At 36.4% G+C, this 19,317-nt stretch overlaps 1 long non-coding RNA gene across 2 annotated transcripts in view; it reads left to right on the top strand.

The window, feature by feature from the left end:
- Positions 1–394: 394 nt before the first annotated feature.
- LOC119819949 overlaps positions 395–19,317 on the top strand; it is a 94,180-nt gene continuing 75,257 nt past the window's right edge. Inside the window, exons 1-2 of one of the 2 annotated variants that reach the window (XR_005286305.1) lie at positions 395–453; positions 4,624–4,747. This is a non-coding gene — a long non-coding RNA (uncharacterized LOC119819949). Of the gene's footprint in view, positions 454–4,623; positions 4,873–19,317 lie in introns of both variants that reach the window. The other variant, XR_005286304.1, reaches the window with a different exon arrangement.

Genomic DNA, 19,317 nt, shown 5'->3' with positions numbered 1-19,317 from the left:
TAAATAAATCTTTAAAAAAAAAAATCTGCCTCTCAGTCCCTGACCCTATCCCAGCTCTAACGTGGAGACAGGGAGATGCTTTAGGTACTTTAGTATTTATTGTCAACTTAGACTGTGAAATGCTGATGTGTTCCTCTTTCTAAGCACATGCCTACCTACATGAATGAGAGACTATGCTTCCTTGTTGGGATGGTCAAACAAATTGGGGCTGATAAGGGTTTTGTCTACAGCTCCAGTTCCCTGCATGTTTATAGATGTCTATTTACCTGGGATATGGCAAAGAGCATAAGCTGGAGAACAATAAACTGGTAGTTATCTTGCAATTGCCACCCTTCAGAGGGCAGTCAGTCCTCAGATATTCTGGTTCTCTTCATTCCTTTTCCTTTCCTCCACAGTGAGTGGTGATCAATGCTAAGATCTGTCCTTTTTGCCATGACAAGGCACTCCGAGAAGGTGAGGCTTATGTATACAATTATTTGAACCATGAAGAATGTACTTCTTGTTTCAAATCAATTTCTTTACTGGTAAAGTTCTGTTTGTGCATTTCCTTTCTCCTCTCCTAATATTCTAACACATTAAATCATTAAATTGATAGAATCCCAAAAGTTTGCATAACAAAAAAAAAAAAAAAAAAAAAAAAAAAAAAAAAAAAAAAAAAAAAAAAAAAAAAAAAAACATTGCCCCGTAGACTTTCTGGGATGTCAGAGCTGATAGTCATCTTAGATGTGACTTATTGTTAGTTGATGAGGATCTGGTTCCCTAAATGTATTCTCTCTAGTTTTTATAGTTCTCTAAGCCTTCTCCTTTCTTTCCTGCTCTGTGCTGCACTCAGCAATGTACTTCATTCTGTATGGACCATTGCTTTTTCCAAGCTTCTAAGAAACACACAAAGAACCGATTTGCTCCATCTCTTAGAGATCTTGCCAGGATGTTAAATGCTGCATCTTGGAAGAATGCTCATATATGGATTAGCTCTCCTGTATTCAAGTTTGTAATTCATCCCCCTTAATCCAGTATCTTTAGTATACAGTCCCAAACATATTCCATGGACTACATTTAGGCCACAGTGTAAAAATATGTAGCCTTCAGCTTTCTAAGCATATATTCAGATAGCATTTTTTATTAGCCTGTTTGTTAGAAGTGGAATTTATTGGTAGAGGCTGAAAAGAAGGTGTTCAAATAGTAGTTCTTCATATTGCTTTAACCAGAATAGAAGAACTGGCTTTGAATAGAGAAACTGAGCCAGTTCTATAGGTCTAGAATGTACAGGAAGATGTACAGTTTCAAAATTCTTGAGAGTGACAAGTCATAAACAGTGAATGCAAGTCTAAGAGTTCCATACTTCTAACTGATGCTGTACAGGTTTGGGCAGCGAATGTATTGTGGTTGAGAATTTCAACCTGTCTGGAGATCTATCATTAATTAATTCTAGAATTCCTATGCCTGATTTTTGATTCATCCTCCCTTCTGGATTTCAGAAATAATCATATCCTTTTTGACGCCCTATACCTTCTTTGATGTTCACAGATTGTTTGACATAAATAATTATCTACTGCATATTAATTTATTGAATGGTCTTCATTGAAACATTTTCTATTTTCAAATTCTATAAAATAGTTACTTGCTTTGGTCAAACATCTGAGTTATACCACTGGCCATTGCTTTGTTTTAGACTGTTTTTAGCCTTTATTAATGGTCAGAAAAGTTTCCTAGCTTGTGCTAGGACCTATCAGTAACAGGATCTTATCAGTCCCTAGGAATAAGTATCTCAGTACCATTAGACAATTGGCCTGGCACTCAAATTTTATGTTAGGATACCTCAATCTTAGCATTCCTAGAAACATACTCTGATGAAAATAACCAGGTATTTTATTAGAAGTTCTGTAAGGAATAAGACGTGTCAAAGAATGTGACAGAATTGCACAAAGGAACACTCTGAACTATGAAAGTCGCAACAGCAGCCTTAGACAAAATTTATCTCATGAGGAGTCCTGTAACTGAAAACAGACTTCCAATTGGGACAAGGAGGTCTTCTGTAGTCTTTTCATAGTTCTTCTTCCATTCTTTCTGTCTCTGAAAAGGCATTGCACATAGAGATACAGATCTGGGAACAAGAAAACAACACTCTTGGAAGCTATTGAAATGAGTGAGTGTATTTGAAATGGGGTTTGTATGACACATCATGCCAGAAAGAAATCTCATCAACTGTTCAATTCAGAGATAGGAATATTGGTTATGTTTAGCTATATACTGACTCACACAAGATACAAGAGTAGAAATTGTCAATATCCAGGCAATGGAAAAAGTAGGGGAGGAAGTAAAGACTGGTATCTATGATATCTAGTCAATGCATGAAGAAAAAAATAATTTCCTAGCTCCATATTTGACAACCCCCCCCCCCCCAAAAGCCTCTGGTTGAAAACTAGTAATATAAAACCATGGGCAAGTTTAATTTTTCTTTAAATGCTTATGTGGAGAAGAGCTTACTAGTAAAGTTGCTTAATCTTCTATGCATGACCTTGGGGAATGTAATCTATTTTTAATTGAAAAGTAAATACAGAATGGATAAGGAGTTAAGAGAGGAACAAACTAGATTATTTTTGAAATAGTGGTCATTAATCAAAAAATGAATTGTTGAAGGTAACACGAAATAATAATTTTGGTACCCAATTTTCCCATGAGACAATAATTATGATGGATTAAAAATTAGTATGAAAATTCACATTCTGAAGAACTAAAACTATTGAGGGAAAAACCTGAAGTTATAAGAATAAAAGATAGTTTTTTAAAAAGACTTTCTGTACCCTTTTAAATTTAACTACCTGATTTGAGTTATAAAAGCTGGTACTGTGTCTGCCACATTTGCTACAGGCAGACATAGAGAAACAAAAACAAAGGAACATAATATTTGCTGTACCAGAGTAGTGTGTGTATCCCATGAAATTTCTGGAGGTTTGACAAAAGCCACCATTCCTCGGGACCTTATAAAGCCAGCTCCCCTCTACAAAAGAAACCCTTTCCCCTTATCTTGGGTGGAAGGGATAGATGGCTATCTGTGTGCCTGTTAGCATACCAGAGCAAATTATGGCCTCCAGCCCCCCTCAGTATTACAAGAACCCAACTCTTCTCACCCTCCCCTCTACCTTAAACTCCCTCCATCTCAGAAGCTTCCCTCCATGCTGCAGCATCCTCTTTATAACCCTGCAACTTCTGCAATGTACTAGCTGTCTCGCTGTCTCTGACCTTGTGTGTGTGTGTGTGTGTGTCTTTCTCTCTCTTCCTTCTCTTGATTCCTCCCTTTGTCTTCATCTCTTGTTTTCCCACCCCCAACCCTCTTTCATCTCCAGACCAGGCCCAGTCTATTTACCATCTTCTGTCTACTACTTTCTCCCTCTGCTCTAGACTGTTCCAGTTGCCTTTGGCATTTCTCTCCCTCATGTCTGCATAAACAGCTGCATAAACCTCATGTCTGCATAAACCTCTGCATAAACAACTTTGGAGAGATCATATTGTCAGTTTGCACGTTAACTACTTATTTCTCTTTCTAAATCCTTCTTATGTGGAACCAGAAACTCATATTTCTGGGCATTTTTAGTTAACATCCTAGACTAAAATGTGCAGATACCTATGATTAATAAAGTACGTGCTTTCTCCCAAAAATTTCACTGAGGAATATTACAGATGGGAAGAGCCTTGGCATGAAGCATTAGAGATTTGTTATTAATAGTGTTCTATTAGTTACTGTATTATTGCTGTGATCAAACACTCTGACCAAGACATCTGGTGGAAAAACGGTGTTTTGGGCTTATGATTCCAAAGGATAACTGTCCATGATGCAGAGCCAAGACAAGTGGCAGGTGGCTAGAGCAGCAGCTGATAGTGCACATTTTGATCCACAACAAGAAACAGAGAGACATAATTCCAAATAGTCCAAGTCTTTTGAAACTTCAAGGCCCATCCTTAGTGACATATTTTCTCCAACAAAGCAACACCTCCTAATCCTTTCTAGACAGTTACCAGCTGAAGACCAATGGGGACCATCTCTAACTCAAACAAAGAGAAATGCAATACAACTGTTCATTTGTCTATGGCAACAGAAATGCATAATATTTTCAAAACTTGATTCTGAAATTGATTTCTTAATGATCTTTGTATATGTTGCAAAGTAATATCATAGCAATACTTGTATTTTCAGTTTTCTCTCAAATTCTTCAAATGTCTTTTTTTTCTTAAAACTGCATGCCAAATTTCTTGCTAAGTTATAGTAACTGTATTAGAACAAATACTTGAAATATTTTATTTATTTAATATCTTGTGACTTTAAACTTTCTTTTGTCATTTTAATGATTGTATCTTCTGTTTTTTTATTTTAAATTATATCAAACTATTTGTGAAAATAGGATTGAAACTATGTTATAGAAAACTTTGGTTTCACATTTGTTCAACTGTATACTACTTTGAATATATAAAGTTTAAAAGTAATTTCAGTATCTTTAATGACTAAAGTGGAAGAGGGTAATAAATATTTTATTTTGTTTGTGGCAGATAGACCTGTGAAAATTATGTGAGTTTGAGACACAATGTAAAATCAACACTCATAGACGATGTTTTTTCTATCTCAAGGCAAAAAGGTTGAAGTGACTGGATTCTTAGACATCGGGATATCTGTTGGAGCAGCTAAAAGAATGACATCTCACACTTGTGGACTGAAAAGGATGCAAAATTACTGCTCGTCTATTTTATCACTGTCAGTACATTTTCAAATAAACTTTCTAGAAATGGAGATGTGCTTTGGTGACGAGCATACCCACCATGTGTAAAGTTTAGTAGAATTTCCCGTGTCTACCTAACACAGCATATTTTAGATGGCTGGTAAGATAACTTATGCATCTTCTCAAAATCTGAATATGTTAAGTTCCACCTCAGTTCTGAGTACTATATTTTGAGATAGGAGTTTTTCTCAAGTAAGGAAATATAATTTCTATTATTATGAAAGTTTTATTTTAGGATTTAAAAATCAATTTCATACCATCATTGTTGTGGTACATTTTAATTTTCATTATTTTGTGTCATGAGGAATTGCATAAAGAGATATCTGCAGCACAGTAGACACGTCTCTCTGAATGTGGCCAACAGCGGGGGCTGACTGAGAAGCAAAGGACAATGGCTCTGGGCTCTGATTCTTCTGCATGGACGGGCTCTGTGGGAGCCTTCTCAGCTTGATCGATCACCTTCCTGGACCTGGGGGGAGTTGGGAGGACATTGGTCTTAGCATAGATTGGGGAACCCTGATGGCTCCTTGGCCTTGAGAAGGAGGGAGGGGAGGCATGGGTGGAGGGGAGGGGAGGGGAGGGAAGGGGGAGAAGAAGGGGAGGGAAGGGGGAGGAGGAGGGGAGGGAGGGGGGAGGAGGAGGGAAGGAGATGGAAATTTTTAAATATAAAAAAAAAAAAGAATGGGTCCTGAATGCTGTTATAGTCTTCATTCAGGTCCACATTTCTAAACTGCTGTTTCCCCTAGTTAAACACTCTAAATGGGCATTATAAAAGAAATATTGGAGCACATGTAGAGATGGAGGTTTGCATCAAACCACACTCTGCATACTAAATAATGGAGAGGCATCATGAAAGCAACCAACTTTATAAAGAATGAAAGAAATGACAATGCCAGTTTCTTTGCAGTGAAATTTAGATTTATAAAAATGACATATTGGAAGGGATTTTTTTCTTGCACCACAATTAACACATGAGAAATCTTACCAGTACACTCATTCCCAGATGAAATATAAAACATATTAGAAATGGCCATGTAATCCATTAGTAAATGAAACTGCAATACCCATGTATTTCTTCTTAGAGGAAAGCACATTCTGCCATTGCTTATAACAAATGAATAAAATGTAGAGTTGACATGAATGGATCATAGAAACAAATAAAGAACAGAAAAGCTTACAGGGAATTCACAGAAAAGTAGAGGTGCTATACAAGCATCCAAAGTAGGGAAGTAACCAAGAGTTCTAATGAACTACAAAGCAAAAAAATGACCAGCACGATACAATATCCCGAGCCAATTACCCAGTGCTAGTACAGTCATGAATTTTGGAGGGGAAACTTCAACTAGCAATTTATTATATCAGTACAATCCCTGACAACAATCTATAAATGTGTCTTTATAGACAAAAATAAGTGTAAATTTAGCCATCCTCAAGAAAACTTCTTTTTGAAACAGATGAAAATTTTTATAGAAAAGAACAAGCAATTAAATTTCAGACTTGTGAATTTCAGTCCTAACTTATACGCGTATAAGACAATCCCTGTACCTTAAGCTGAGGGATTATTGCAGAAGAGACATCATGGTGGAAAGATTGTAAGAGCCAGAAGAAAAGGGATTATTCTGTGAGAATTGCATCTTCTAGGAGTTTCATAACATATGCTCATGGATTCTCTTCAATGTGACTGCCTAAACATAAACTGAGTAAGGGTGACAAATGCAGCCATGCTGAAGCAGACAGAAAAGGTTTATGAATCCACAGTCCTACCAAGCAATGACAAGAAATGAAGGAATGCTGAAATCTGGAAAAAATATTCTCCTCTAGGGAAGGACATTTAGTTACCCTATATCAAATGATCTGCCCTAAAATCATATTCATATGATTACTATACAAACAGCATATCCATACTTCATGTATATGAATATTATACAGATTGAGAAAAAGGTCTACACATGAGCGTTTGAAGGAAGGAATGAGAAGGAGAAAATGATGTATTACTTGAGTTTTTGTTTGTTTTCCTGTTTGTGATTGTTTTTGATTTTTAACACAGTGTTTCTCTATTTAGTTTTGGAGCCTGTCCTGGCACTTCCTCTGTATACCTGGCTGGTCTGAAGCTCACAGAGTTCTGCCTGCCTCTGCGTCCCAAGTGCTAGGATTAAGGGCATACACCACCACCACCCATCTTAAAATGATGTAGTTATATTATAATGTCAAAATTATTTCTAAAAATACTAAAAAAGAAATACCTGGAAGAAGATTCAAAATAAGAAAAGCTGGGTAAATGTCCAAGAATTATTATATTTCATGTTCGAAAAATCAAACATTCTTTCAAATCACTGAGAAATGCAAGTGCTCTGCCCAGCTTCTATTTAGCACTTTGCTATCATATACTATAAATTCAACTTGTCTACACTTTATATATAAGACTAGTTGGTAGTTCTTTACGTGTGTGGCTTATTTCATTTACCACGTTCATATCTATTTCCACCCATACTATGACAAAAATACATCAAACATTTTTATAACTTAATAGTACTTCAGTGTGTGTATAGATTGTATTTTATTTTAAAGCACCTTAAGTAGACAGATTAATATTTTAGTGCCTTTAATTGTACCATTATTCCTGTTTGATAAATGGGTATCTATATTTTTATTTGACACAATGCCCCATAAATTATGTAATTAACCCTGTAAAGAAGTTGATTCAACATGTGGTGTAATTTCACAGGACAGAAGACATTGAAAAAGAAAGAGATAAATATCTGGAGAAGGGAAAGCAGAGAGCAATAAGAAAGAATGGCAAAGTTCATATGAGGGCAAGAGACAGATATGTCTGAGATGAGTTGGTAGATAAGGAACTAGTTGATCAGTCCACATAGACTATGTCATATAAGAAGTGGAAAAATGGGAAGTCACATCTCTGTCATGTGAATTTCCCAAGTGCAAGATGATATTATGATATGCTGGTTAACTGCAATTTTAGTTTATGCTTTTTTTCTTGACTGACAGCCACAAAGTTTCTCAAAGAAATCATTAAGTACATATTTTTAAATTTCATCAAAATTGGCTCCATCAGAAGTGTTGGCATAGAGCTTTCTGTTTCCCTCTTCTGGAACCTGAAAGCCTAAGGTTAAGGTACTGGTGTCTATGTTCCTCTGAGTCCACACTCTTTGAAGATGGCCATTCACTTGCTGATTCTACACAACCATCCCTCTGTGCCTCCCTGGCTTTCTGCATGTTCAAATTTCCCTTTCTATAAAGACGCCAGCTATGTTGGAATAGTAGTCAAACAAAGACTTCCTCTAACCAAGTAGCTTCCTTACCTTTTACCTATTTTTGCTGGAATATATTTATTTAATTGTTTTCAAACTTTATACAGATATTTTCACACAAGTATGTATTTACTGTGACTACTATGTATGTACTTCTTCCATGCTCCTCCTTTGGATATCGTCTCCTCCCATTAGTCTTAATTCTGCCATTAATTTCACTTCTACTTTCAAGGAACATACAAGTATGTGATTTTGTATATGAATATAAAATATAGAATAAAATAAAAATAACATAATATTCTTCTTTCTGAAATTGACATAACTAGTTTGATATGATAATCTCTAGTTGCCTCAATATTCCTGAAAATTACATAACTTTGTTTTTATTTATGACTGGATATATTTATACTATATATACACACAGAGATACATACACATATATACATATACACAAACACATTATGCTTTCTTTATCTGTGTTTTGTTAATAGACATCAAGGTCTTTAATCTCTTTAAGGCTCCTGTCTCTTATCACAGTAAGATTTGGAACTAGTAACTAAAATGTAAGCATTTCTGGTTGGGAGGGAAATTCAGTACATAACAATGAAAATCAAGACATTATTCAAAATATAGGGAATAATAATAACTATACATGCTTGTTTAAAAAATACAGAAAGAAATAACTCTTGACTGAAAAAATTAACTGGGAAAAACATATTTGAATGAACCTGAACTAAAGAGAGTGATCTCTACCCAGGAAAGTGTGTTATTTGACAGACAGATGTCCTTCCAATGGTAGTTAAGCAATGCACCAGTCTGGATGACCAAGGGCAATCTTTTCCTCACAGTTATAAAAAGATAAATATGAACATGTTCTATTTGTAGAACATTTACATAATAAGAAATATATATATTAACAACATACACATACATGCACATGTAGACACACATAAACAGACACATATACATTGTACACGCAGATACACATGCTCAACAACAAAAATAGAAAATATGACAGCCATGAAAATGGCAGAGCGAATTATGGGTGCAGGCATTGACATGAATATGAATACAGCGTCTTTGATCTATGTGTTTCTGAAGAGTAGCAGAAAAAAAATTTCAGCAGCCTTTAATGAAGCAACATGTTCTTTCCAGTATTCAATAAATTTAAATTATTCCTGAGACTCTGATAATGCCATTAATTTAGAGAGGATGGAATGGATAAAGCAGAGGCATACTGGACATGAGTTTAAAGAGGTAAATCAAAGGAATTTGAATAAATATCAGCTATAATTAATATGACTGTAAATTCAAATGTATTGCTCCTTCTCTCTGTGAGTGTATCCTTAATATGGTAATAGATGTCAAAGGATAGGGAGAGAAAGACTGCAATCATATTCAATATGTGATAAGAGGATTCCATCTTTCAGCGTATCAAGCCCTAGACCTGTATTTTATTTCAAGTTTGGTGAGCAGCAATCAGTTCCCATTTGTGATTAGTTTCTATCTTTTTACTGAAGAGAGGGTTGAGACACGGCTTTAAAGGTTATTCTACACCAGACAAAAGGAGGACATAAAAAATAAAAGGCTTTTCAGATGATCTAAAGAGCACTTGAATCTGCCACTTTGATATCATTAGCAAATTGTGATTGATTAAGTATCATAGTTAAATCTCTTACAAGATTTGTGATAGAAAAGAGGGTGCAGCAAGTATGGGTATTCCCAGCATGGGGCACTATTTTTTAAATTTACAAGTGATATTTGTCAGATTGCATAATCCTATCTTTTATTCTTGAAATTATGAAGTGAGTTGGAATCCTGAGGGTAGTTGTTCCTGAATCAGGGTTCATGCAGGTGATGTCTTGACATTTCCAGCTGGGCATTAATATTAACAGTCTTGGGTTGATGTTGAAGATCTGCTCATGGACGAAGCATTCTGAGTAAAACAGGAGCCGAGCACTGTCAGTTCAAAGCTTTTCCTTGCCATAAGATCGCTTCATTTCAGCTACACAGATTGAGAATATTTCTTTGTTTCTAGAGGCGAAAAGGTGTCACTTTCTTTAATATTGATTAAAAGTGCACCCCAAAGGTCTCTGATGCTCATCAAAGTTCTCTTAATATCCTGATAATATCATTAGATCAAATGACTTGATATTCAAAAGACCTTTTCATCCACGCTGGTTTTTGTCTTTTTCTCTGACAATGTGATTGTGAGAAAAGTATATCTCAGGAGATAAACAAAGATTAGTGTATTACAAACTTCCATAGGACTACGGAGCTCATGACAAAAGGAGTGGAAGCTAACCACTGGAAAAGAGACGTGTGGCAAAAGGACGAGTCCAACACCCAAGTCCAGCGTCATTCTGTCAGGGTTTGCTTGATTCATATTAATCTCTTGTCCTACATCTTGGAGACTAATGTCCCCCTCTTCTGTGACTTCTTGCTGCTCTTTTACTGCATGGAGTGCTCAGAATTAAGTGTCCACGATTCTACTTGATTCCCTTTTTGACAGTTCACCAGCAAAATCCTTCCTGGAGCTTGTAGTTTATTCTCAATGAAGCATGTGCAGTATCATGTCTGTATGCATTTTGAAATGAGCACCAGTTCACAGAAAATAATCATGAAGATAATGATGTGGACGAAACAGATGTGTGTTAGCCTTACATACAGGAAGGGAGTAGTTGCTGCACAGCAATGAAAGTTTCTGAACAACGCTGACCCTTTAAGTTGTCATCAAAGGAACACACTGATCTGAGTCATTCTGATCTCAGCGTGTCAGTGACACCAGCCATTTTTAGGGAGATTATGGGAAAATAATGACTGCTATCTGAGATGCCGTGGTTGTTGCAGATTTGTTGGAACAGGACATAGGTCTTCCGAGTAGCAGGAGAAAAACCTGAATTTGGAATCCCTATTGGTGATGGCCATAGAACAAAAACAATAGACATCATAAACATAACAAGGAGCTCCAGAGAGTTATTGCTATACCATAGCATATACTAATTTGAATAATGTTTTAACTCTGGGATGTTATTTTGTATAATGACACAACCATTTATATGGCTCATAATACAGCATGATTAGAGTTTTAGAAGCTATTTTTAAAAAGAAAACTTCAATTGAATTATAAGCAAAATGAATCTTCAACTTTATGTAGCAAATGATTAAAATAATCATTCTTTGAGTTATTTCTTACTCATTTGATGCCAACCATCTGTATTTTACAATTATTATTTGTTAGGGACAGTTTCAAAACTTGCAAAAAGTTATGCCTTTTTCTAATTGGTATTCAATGTCATTTTAATTCTCTATCACGATAGTGGCATCACAGTCTGCATAACTGCAATTCTTCTTAAACAATTGTTGAAAGCCCCCAATTATCTCTACTTTTTGGAACTTTACTTAGCTTATTTTCAAAAAAAATCACATTCTCTATAAGTGTTTCATGTGTAAAAGAATCTTGTTTTATTTTTATCACTGCCACTCTTTTTCTTCATTATTTTTTCTCTGTTCCCTCAGGTGCCTCTTGTTGCCATATCACCCTAATGTAGAATGTTTGGAAAATTGTTTCTCATTCAAGTGCCCACTTAAGCCCTTTTCTCCACTCCCCGTAAATTGTTCCAGCACATGCGCTCTTCCCTGACGTGTTGTCATTTACATTTCATATCACATCTCTATCATATTGAAACCACCTTTACCTAGTTGTGCAGCACATGTCCGCTAGGTTTCAAACTGTGAGGTACAGCAAACTCAGACTCTGTGTGTCATTTAGTGCTTGAAGCTTTGTTTTTGGAAGAGTATCTGTTACTCCCTCAGTGATGAAATTACAAGTGATATATGTATTGGACATTGGGGAGGGGTCCCATAAAGAAACAGTCAGAGAGAAGGGACAAAATGCTAAGATGATGAATTGTTTATACACAGGTTTTCTTGAAGAAGCTTTTCGGTTGGTTATGCAATCTGAGATAGTATGAGAGTGGGGGATGCTTGCGTAACAGAGCTCTGAGGAAATGTGCTTCGGAAGGAGGGAATGATGAAGTAGATATGTAAAGAACATAACTTGCCAATAAACAACATGAAAATGTTTATGAGAAATGACTATTCTATGTCAAAGTATGTGCATTTAATTGGATATGGCCCCAAAAGCTGTGGAGTGATTTTCATATGGCAAGGAGCATATTGTTGATGGATTTTTTTTTTCTGTTCTGTCTGCCTGCCCTCAAAGAACCACTCAAAGTCTTACTATTAATTATAAAGGATCAGTCAATAACTCAGGTTTATTACTAACTAGCTCTTACATTTTAAGTTAGCCCATATTCTTTATTTGCACTTTGCCATGTGACAATACCTTTATTAACATGGCACAGTTCATCTTCTGCTCCCTCTGTATCTGGCTGGTGACTCCAGCATCCCATGGCTCCACCCTTCTTCCACCCAGCTATAAACCAATGATCTCTTTATTAGCCAATGAGAATAATACATATTCATAGTGTACAAAAAATTGTTCCATAGATTTTCCCTCTTTTTGACTAACTAAAAAGGTTTTATCAGGTGGTGGTGGCTCATGCCTTTAATTCCAGCACTCAGGAGACAAAAGCAGGTAGGTCTCTGTGAGTTTGAGGTCAGCCTGGTCTAGAAGAACTAGTTCTAGAACAGACTCCAAAGCTACAGAGAAACACCATCTTGAGGGAAAAAAAGTTTTAACTTTACCCCGAAAAACTATATATACTCTGTTATCTCTCTTATCTTGGTGAGTCCAAAGTTTCATATCTAATTTACCTAAAATAACAAAGAAAAATCATAATTATAACTATCTAATTTTCAGATCCATTAAAAACCACAGAATGATACAATATTACTTGAGTAAGCAGGAAGTACATAGCAACTGACTTCCAAAATCTAGAGATATGATAGAACAGCTGGCTGTCTGGACATTCACCCAAGTTTCTGGGGCATACATCTCTGGCCTGCATGTCTAGACTATCTGAAAGACTTTTTTGAGGAGAGAATTTTGAAGGATTTTCCTCATTTGTCTTGGTAAAGTTTGGTAGTCTCTTGCTTCTTCTTCTTCTTCTTCTTGTTATTTTTTGTTTTGTTTTTCATTCTTTTTTTGCATCTTGTTTGTTCAGTTTAGACAGTAATGTCAGCAATTATTGAAGCAAAGGCAATTTCTTTGCCCACATGGCTAGGCTTTGCCATAAGCAAAATAAAGTCCATATGAAGTTTTTTGATGCCAAGAACAGATGTGTCTCACATGAAAAGATTTAGGTTATTAAACATATTAAAAGCCATATTCTATAGGCATTTCAAACACATTGAAGTGTTTGAAGATCATCTATTTATTTAAATATATCTATCTGAATATGACCTTGAAAATATACCTAATATTACTATATGTTGACTCTTATAGATGACTATTAATTTGTATTTCTTAATTATATATTACATTTTAAATGAGTTGCATAAGCACAATTTCCAAAATAAGAATAGAAACATAGTAAAGTATAACAGAAATAATTTTAAGTTTGTATTAATAAACCAAAATATATAACAGTGTAAAATATTTAAGATTAATAGTATTTTTTGGATTAAAGTAGATTCAATAATCTACCTTTTATCCTACCATTTTTATATTCCTCCTTTATCTTTCAGAAAAAGAATCTTTTTTTATTTTATTTTTTCCCAGTTTATTTATTTTTTATTAAAAATTGCCATCTCCTCCCCTCCCCTCCCCCTTCCCTCCCCTCCTTTCCACCCACACCCCGACTCCCTCCCTCTTGAGGCCAAACAGCCATCAGGGTTCTCTACACTATGTTGAGTCCAAGGTCCTCCCAACTCCCCCCAGGTCCAGGAAGGTGAGCAACCGAACTGACAAGGCTCACACAGAGCCCGTCCATGTCGTAGAGACCAAGCCCATCGCCATTGTTCTTGGCTCCTCGGTCAGCCTCCACCATCAGCCACTTTCAGAGAGTCCGATTTGGTCGCATGTTTCATCAGTCCCAATCCAAGTGGACTTGGTGGTCTCCCATTAGTTCTGTCCTGCCGTCTCAGTGGGTGAACGCATCCCTCCTGGTTCTGACTTTCTTTCTCATGATCTCTCTCCATCCGCTCCTCTCTCTGAATGTGGCTGACGGTGGAGGAGGACTGAGAAACCAAGGACAACGGCAATGAATGTGAACTCTACAGCATGGACGGGCTCACTGTGAGCCTTAACCTTCACCTGGCGATGGATGGAGACAGAGACAGAGCCCCACATTGGAGCACCGGACTGAGCTCCCAAAGTTCTGATGAGAAAAAGAATCTTGAATCTAATCTCCTTCGTTCAACTTTTTTCCTGATAATGACCAATAATAATTTGTAACCAATCCTTCTTAAATGATGAGAAACATTCATACTTAATCTTTAGGGAATGCAGACATGGCTCTCTAGACTACTTCCTCTTTTGTGGGCACTTCCATAGAACCTTGAGAAATTTGGTATAATAATTAAGTCCCAGCTGATGTAGATTGTGTGGATGGAAAATCTCAGCCAGGAGCAAGGAAGCTGTTTTGGATGTTGGATTACTTGGACCATCTGTTTTCCCTAGTGTTTGGTCCCCTTTCTCTGAAGATACATAAGCTTTTAAATGTCTCATACATATTTACATTAATAAATTTATTAACTATGCATTGTATATAAGTCAGTCAAAGATGATTTTTGTTGTGTGTTTGATCAGGAAAAAACGCTATCTTGTGTCTTACGGTTCTTTTAGGTCTATTTTTTTTCATGTTTGTAGCCAAAATTTTCAGGGATCTTCCTCAATCAAACCCGATTTGCTTTAATCTGGAATGAAGCCACAGCTTATCATTTTATATATAAATCAAGGCATAACCTATACCCCAAAGCAACATACCTTTTTCTTTAACTTTGAAGTCAAGATATTCTTTAAAATATGTATGTTTGCTTAATCTAGCAACATTTTCACCATGTCTGTTAGCAACCATCACTGCTAACTCAGCAGTCAGAAATCTGAAGAAACACAGTGACATACAGTATCCAGAATCTCTGTGTATTTTCTATCTTTATGGGGCTTTCTTTACATTACTTTATTACTTTTTAAATAACTTTATCATTTAAAAATTTTTAATTTAAAACGGTATATATTCTTTTCTTCCCTCTCCCAAGCCTTTGCATTTTATACACACTATCATCCATTTAGAGTTTTCTTTCTTTTTCTATCTGAGTCTGTCTTACTGTAATTTGTAAACTTTTCTCTCTGCATAAGCACAATCATGCTGTTGGAGCTTGCAATGGCATTTCAAGTCACACAGGAAGCAGCTCAGAGAAGCTTCTCTGTACTGTGGCCCCTGTGAGAGACTCTGAAATCTGCAACTTACCCCATGGTTGTTTGTGGCCAGCTTCATTTTGCAGACAGCTGTTGGGGGGCACAATTTTCCACTGCAGCTAACATGATACTGTGAGGTTATAATGCATTGTTTTACTCCATTTTTCATATGTATAAAACTTTTAAAGCTTTTTTAGATCTTATTTGAATCTATGCCCCATATTGGGCACCACTTGTAGATGGAATTTTTCTGTCCTGATTGCCTGCTCCTAAATAACCACTCAGAGTCGTAATATTAATTATAAAATCTCAGCCAAAAGCTGAGGCATATTACTAACGAGCTCTTACATCTTAAGTTAACCCAACCCACATTCCTTATTTATGCTCTGTCACACGGCAGTACTTTTATTAGCATGGTATGTTCATCTCCTGCTCTCTGCCTTTGGCTGGTGTCTACAAACTCCCAAGACTCTGCCCTTTTTTTCTCCCGGCATCCTCTCAGTCTGATTTTCTCACTCACCTAACCTCCTCCTGCTGTGCTATAGGCCAGTCATCTCTTTATTAGCCATTGAGAGCAATACATATTCATAGTGTACAAAAGAATCATTTCACAAAGGAAATGTTAGCATTTGCAGTTGGTCTTGGAAATAATATGGAACATCATTCAAGAACTTATTGTGACAATTTTAAGAAGATAAACTATGTAGCTGTAGAAAAAAGGAAGGCCAGTATAAAGCATGAAAAGATAGTGGTGTGATGTGACAGAGGTTATGAAGGAAGAAAAGAGAGAATAGCCATACTGAAGCTAGAAGTCAAGTGTATTAGTGTTTAGAACATGGCAATGAAATATCTGACAGAAGCAATATAAAAGAAAAAGGTTTTATTATATTTCTGATTTAAGAAGATTTGATCCATCTAAGCAGCATGAAGAAACATGAAGAACATCTCATTTCATGGAATCTGTACATTGTGGCTGAAAACATAATGGACTACAACACACACACACACAGACACACACACACAGACACACACACACACACACACACACACAGAGAGAGAGAGAGAGAGAGAGAGAGAGAGAGAGAGAGAGAGAGAAATAGATGGCATCTCTCTATCTACCCACAGCATCCTTCCTATCTATTTCAGCTAGTTTTACCTCCAAAAATTTCCATCGCCTACCAAAATAATGCCTAGAACCGGGAATCAGTTATTCAAAGCATGAGCCTAACAGGGCATTTAGGATTCAGACTTTATTCATTTGTTTGTTTTGTTCTATTCAGATTTGTTTGTTTTATTTATTTTATTTTATCTTATCTTATTGTATTATAAGTATTAGTAAGTTGATGTCTTTTTTATTCATTCATGTATTTATTTATTTATTTATTTATTTATTTGAGGCTTTTGGAGCCTGTCCTGGTACTCACTCTTTGTCCAGGCTAGCCTTTAATTCACAGAGATCCACCTGACTTGGCCTCCTAAGTGGTGGGATTAAAGACATGTTCCACAACCAGCTGACTGCCTGTTTGCTTTCTAATGAGGGCCAGAAAGAAAGAGTGTGGATTTGGGTGGATGGGAATAGGACGAGGAGTTGGAAAGAGGAAAATTGTAATTAGAATATACTGTATGAAAAAATATATTCTCATTTAAAAACAGAATCACGCATACTGCTCCAGGACTCCAAATTATTTTCACTAAAGCATAACACAAAATGCATTTAGTCCAGTTTCCCCTCCAGTATTCCAATGTGCAAGAATGGATGGATGAGAACTAAGCGACAGATAAGTAGGCAAAGCAAATGTTAAACTCTGTCCAGCATCTGCGTCCCATGCCTTGATAGGAACTCCTGTGGGTGTGGGAAGTCTTTCCTATGGACTCATAGTTTGTTGCTCAGTTCCATTTTATTGGGTTATTCTTCTTCGTTGCCTGAAGGTTTTAATAAAGGATGTTACACATTTGTGGCATATCCAGTATCTTGGGAATGCCATACAAAACTTTAATAAGAATTAGGCTTCACCTTTAAATCTTCTAACATTCTCAGGACTTCCAACAGTATATTTGACTCTGCTTGTGACTAGCTCACAAGTTCTCCTTGACCAGAAAGATAAATACCATATTTCTCTCTCATATGTGGATCCTTACTCCAAATATTCAGTTGTGAGTATATAATCTGAAGTAACTGCAAAGCCAGCAAAGTAGAAGGCACAAAGGAAGGGCAAGCACTGGAGTGGGCAATAAAAAGATATAGGGGCATGAAGGAACAATGTGGTAAATGGGGGAGGGGGCAGATGTCTTATTGGCCTGGGAGGAGAGAGCTCAATACCAAGAAGAAAGAGGAGGAGCAAATAAAATTAAGAATGTTTAAAACATGTATAAGTAAACATGTTTTCCTATGCTTACCTAAAATTGTACATAATTCATGTAAGTACACACATTTTTTTCAAAGAAGTTATCCTACTTGGAGTGAAATGCCTACTCCAACCCCAAAGGCCATAGGCTTTCCAAGAAAAACTCTAGTTTAGACACAAGAAATATTCTTTCTTAGTCAGGGCAGTACCAGAAAGTTCTCACATAGTATAAGCTATTGCTGGGATATTGTTGCTATTATTATTATTATTATTATTATTATTATTATTATTATTATTATTAATCCCAGAAGCTGAAGTTAAGTTTATAAAGTTCTGACATAACAATTGGAAGATCCCAGCTAGATCTGATCCGAAAAGCCTCCTCCATTAGAAGTAGCTCTCACAGTACTGCAAGCTATGGATCAAGCTGCTAAGGGAGGAGGGAAGTAATCAGTAGGATTACCCAGTTGTGACAACAATGACAACAGTGGCTAGTATGGCAAAATACCCCTAAGGGTGCAATAGCAGCACCTTTTATCATGGAATTAACCAGAAGCTTTTTTTTTGTTTTGTTTTTTGTTTTTTTGTTTTTTTTTCACTTAAATTTCACTCAACGGGAGAAAAATCATCCCTGGTATTAGAAATCTACATGTGACTAGTCAGGTCATGATTTACAGATGGGAACTGATTATTGCCACTTTGCTAAATGTAAATGGTGAATGCACTGTTGTTTCCTGGCTGCCTAAACCGAATAGTCACACAGAAATAAATCAATTACAATACTGCTTGGCAAACTGTTCAGGCATATTCCTAGCTAGCTCTTACATATTAAATTAACACATTTATATTATTTTATATTTTACCGTGAGGCTCATGGTTTACTGGTAGGGTTCTGGTATCTTTCTCCTTTCGCAGCTACATGGCATCTACCTGATTTTGCCTACTCCCTATTCTCTCTACCTATGTCTGCTCCTATTTCCCACCTGGCTATATTCTGCCCTACCATAGGTGTAAGCAGCTACTTTATTAAACGATGGTAGTAAAACATATACACAGCATATGGAGGGGAATACACATCAAATAAACAACTATAATTCCTAAATATATTCTAAATACCTACCTTTACACTCAAAGTCAAGTATGTCTCCCACTCCAAATCAAAGAAACTTTTTTTTATAGTAGAAGGAGACCATTATAGAAAACCACAACAGATCTCTAAATGCAAGGAAAAGCTGACTGTGGGTGTCCACTCCCAAGGGATTCACCTACAACATAACTCATACCAAAGTATAAGAACATTGCGGAGAAGTATGTGGGGATACTATAAGAGCCAGAGGACTACGCAGTCTGTTGTGAGATTGTGTCACCGATAAATACTAGGAAAATAGCTCCCATGATATTTCAACAATATGGCTTCCTAAACAAGACACAAACAAAGACCATACCAATAGAAATGCTAACATGAGAGACAGGAGTAAAGTCTCAGGGGACTCCGTCTGTAGGAAGTTACTATAGGCAACTAGCGACGGACGAGAAAAGGAAAATTAGTCTTCCCTAGGGACAAGCCCTCTAATTGATTATCCAGTAATTGGTAGGTAACCCAGAAA

Source organism: Arvicola amphibius, chromosome 7, assembly GCF_903992535.2.
Source record: "Arvicola amphibius chromosome 7, mArvAmp1.2, whole genome shotgun sequence".
NCBI classification, from domain to species: domain Eukaryota; kingdom Metazoa; phylum Chordata; class Mammalia; order Rodentia; family Cricetidae; genus Arvicola; species Arvicola amphibius.
Note: the sequence above shows the minus strand (reverse complement) of the source record. Positions and strands in the feature narration are given on the sequence as shown.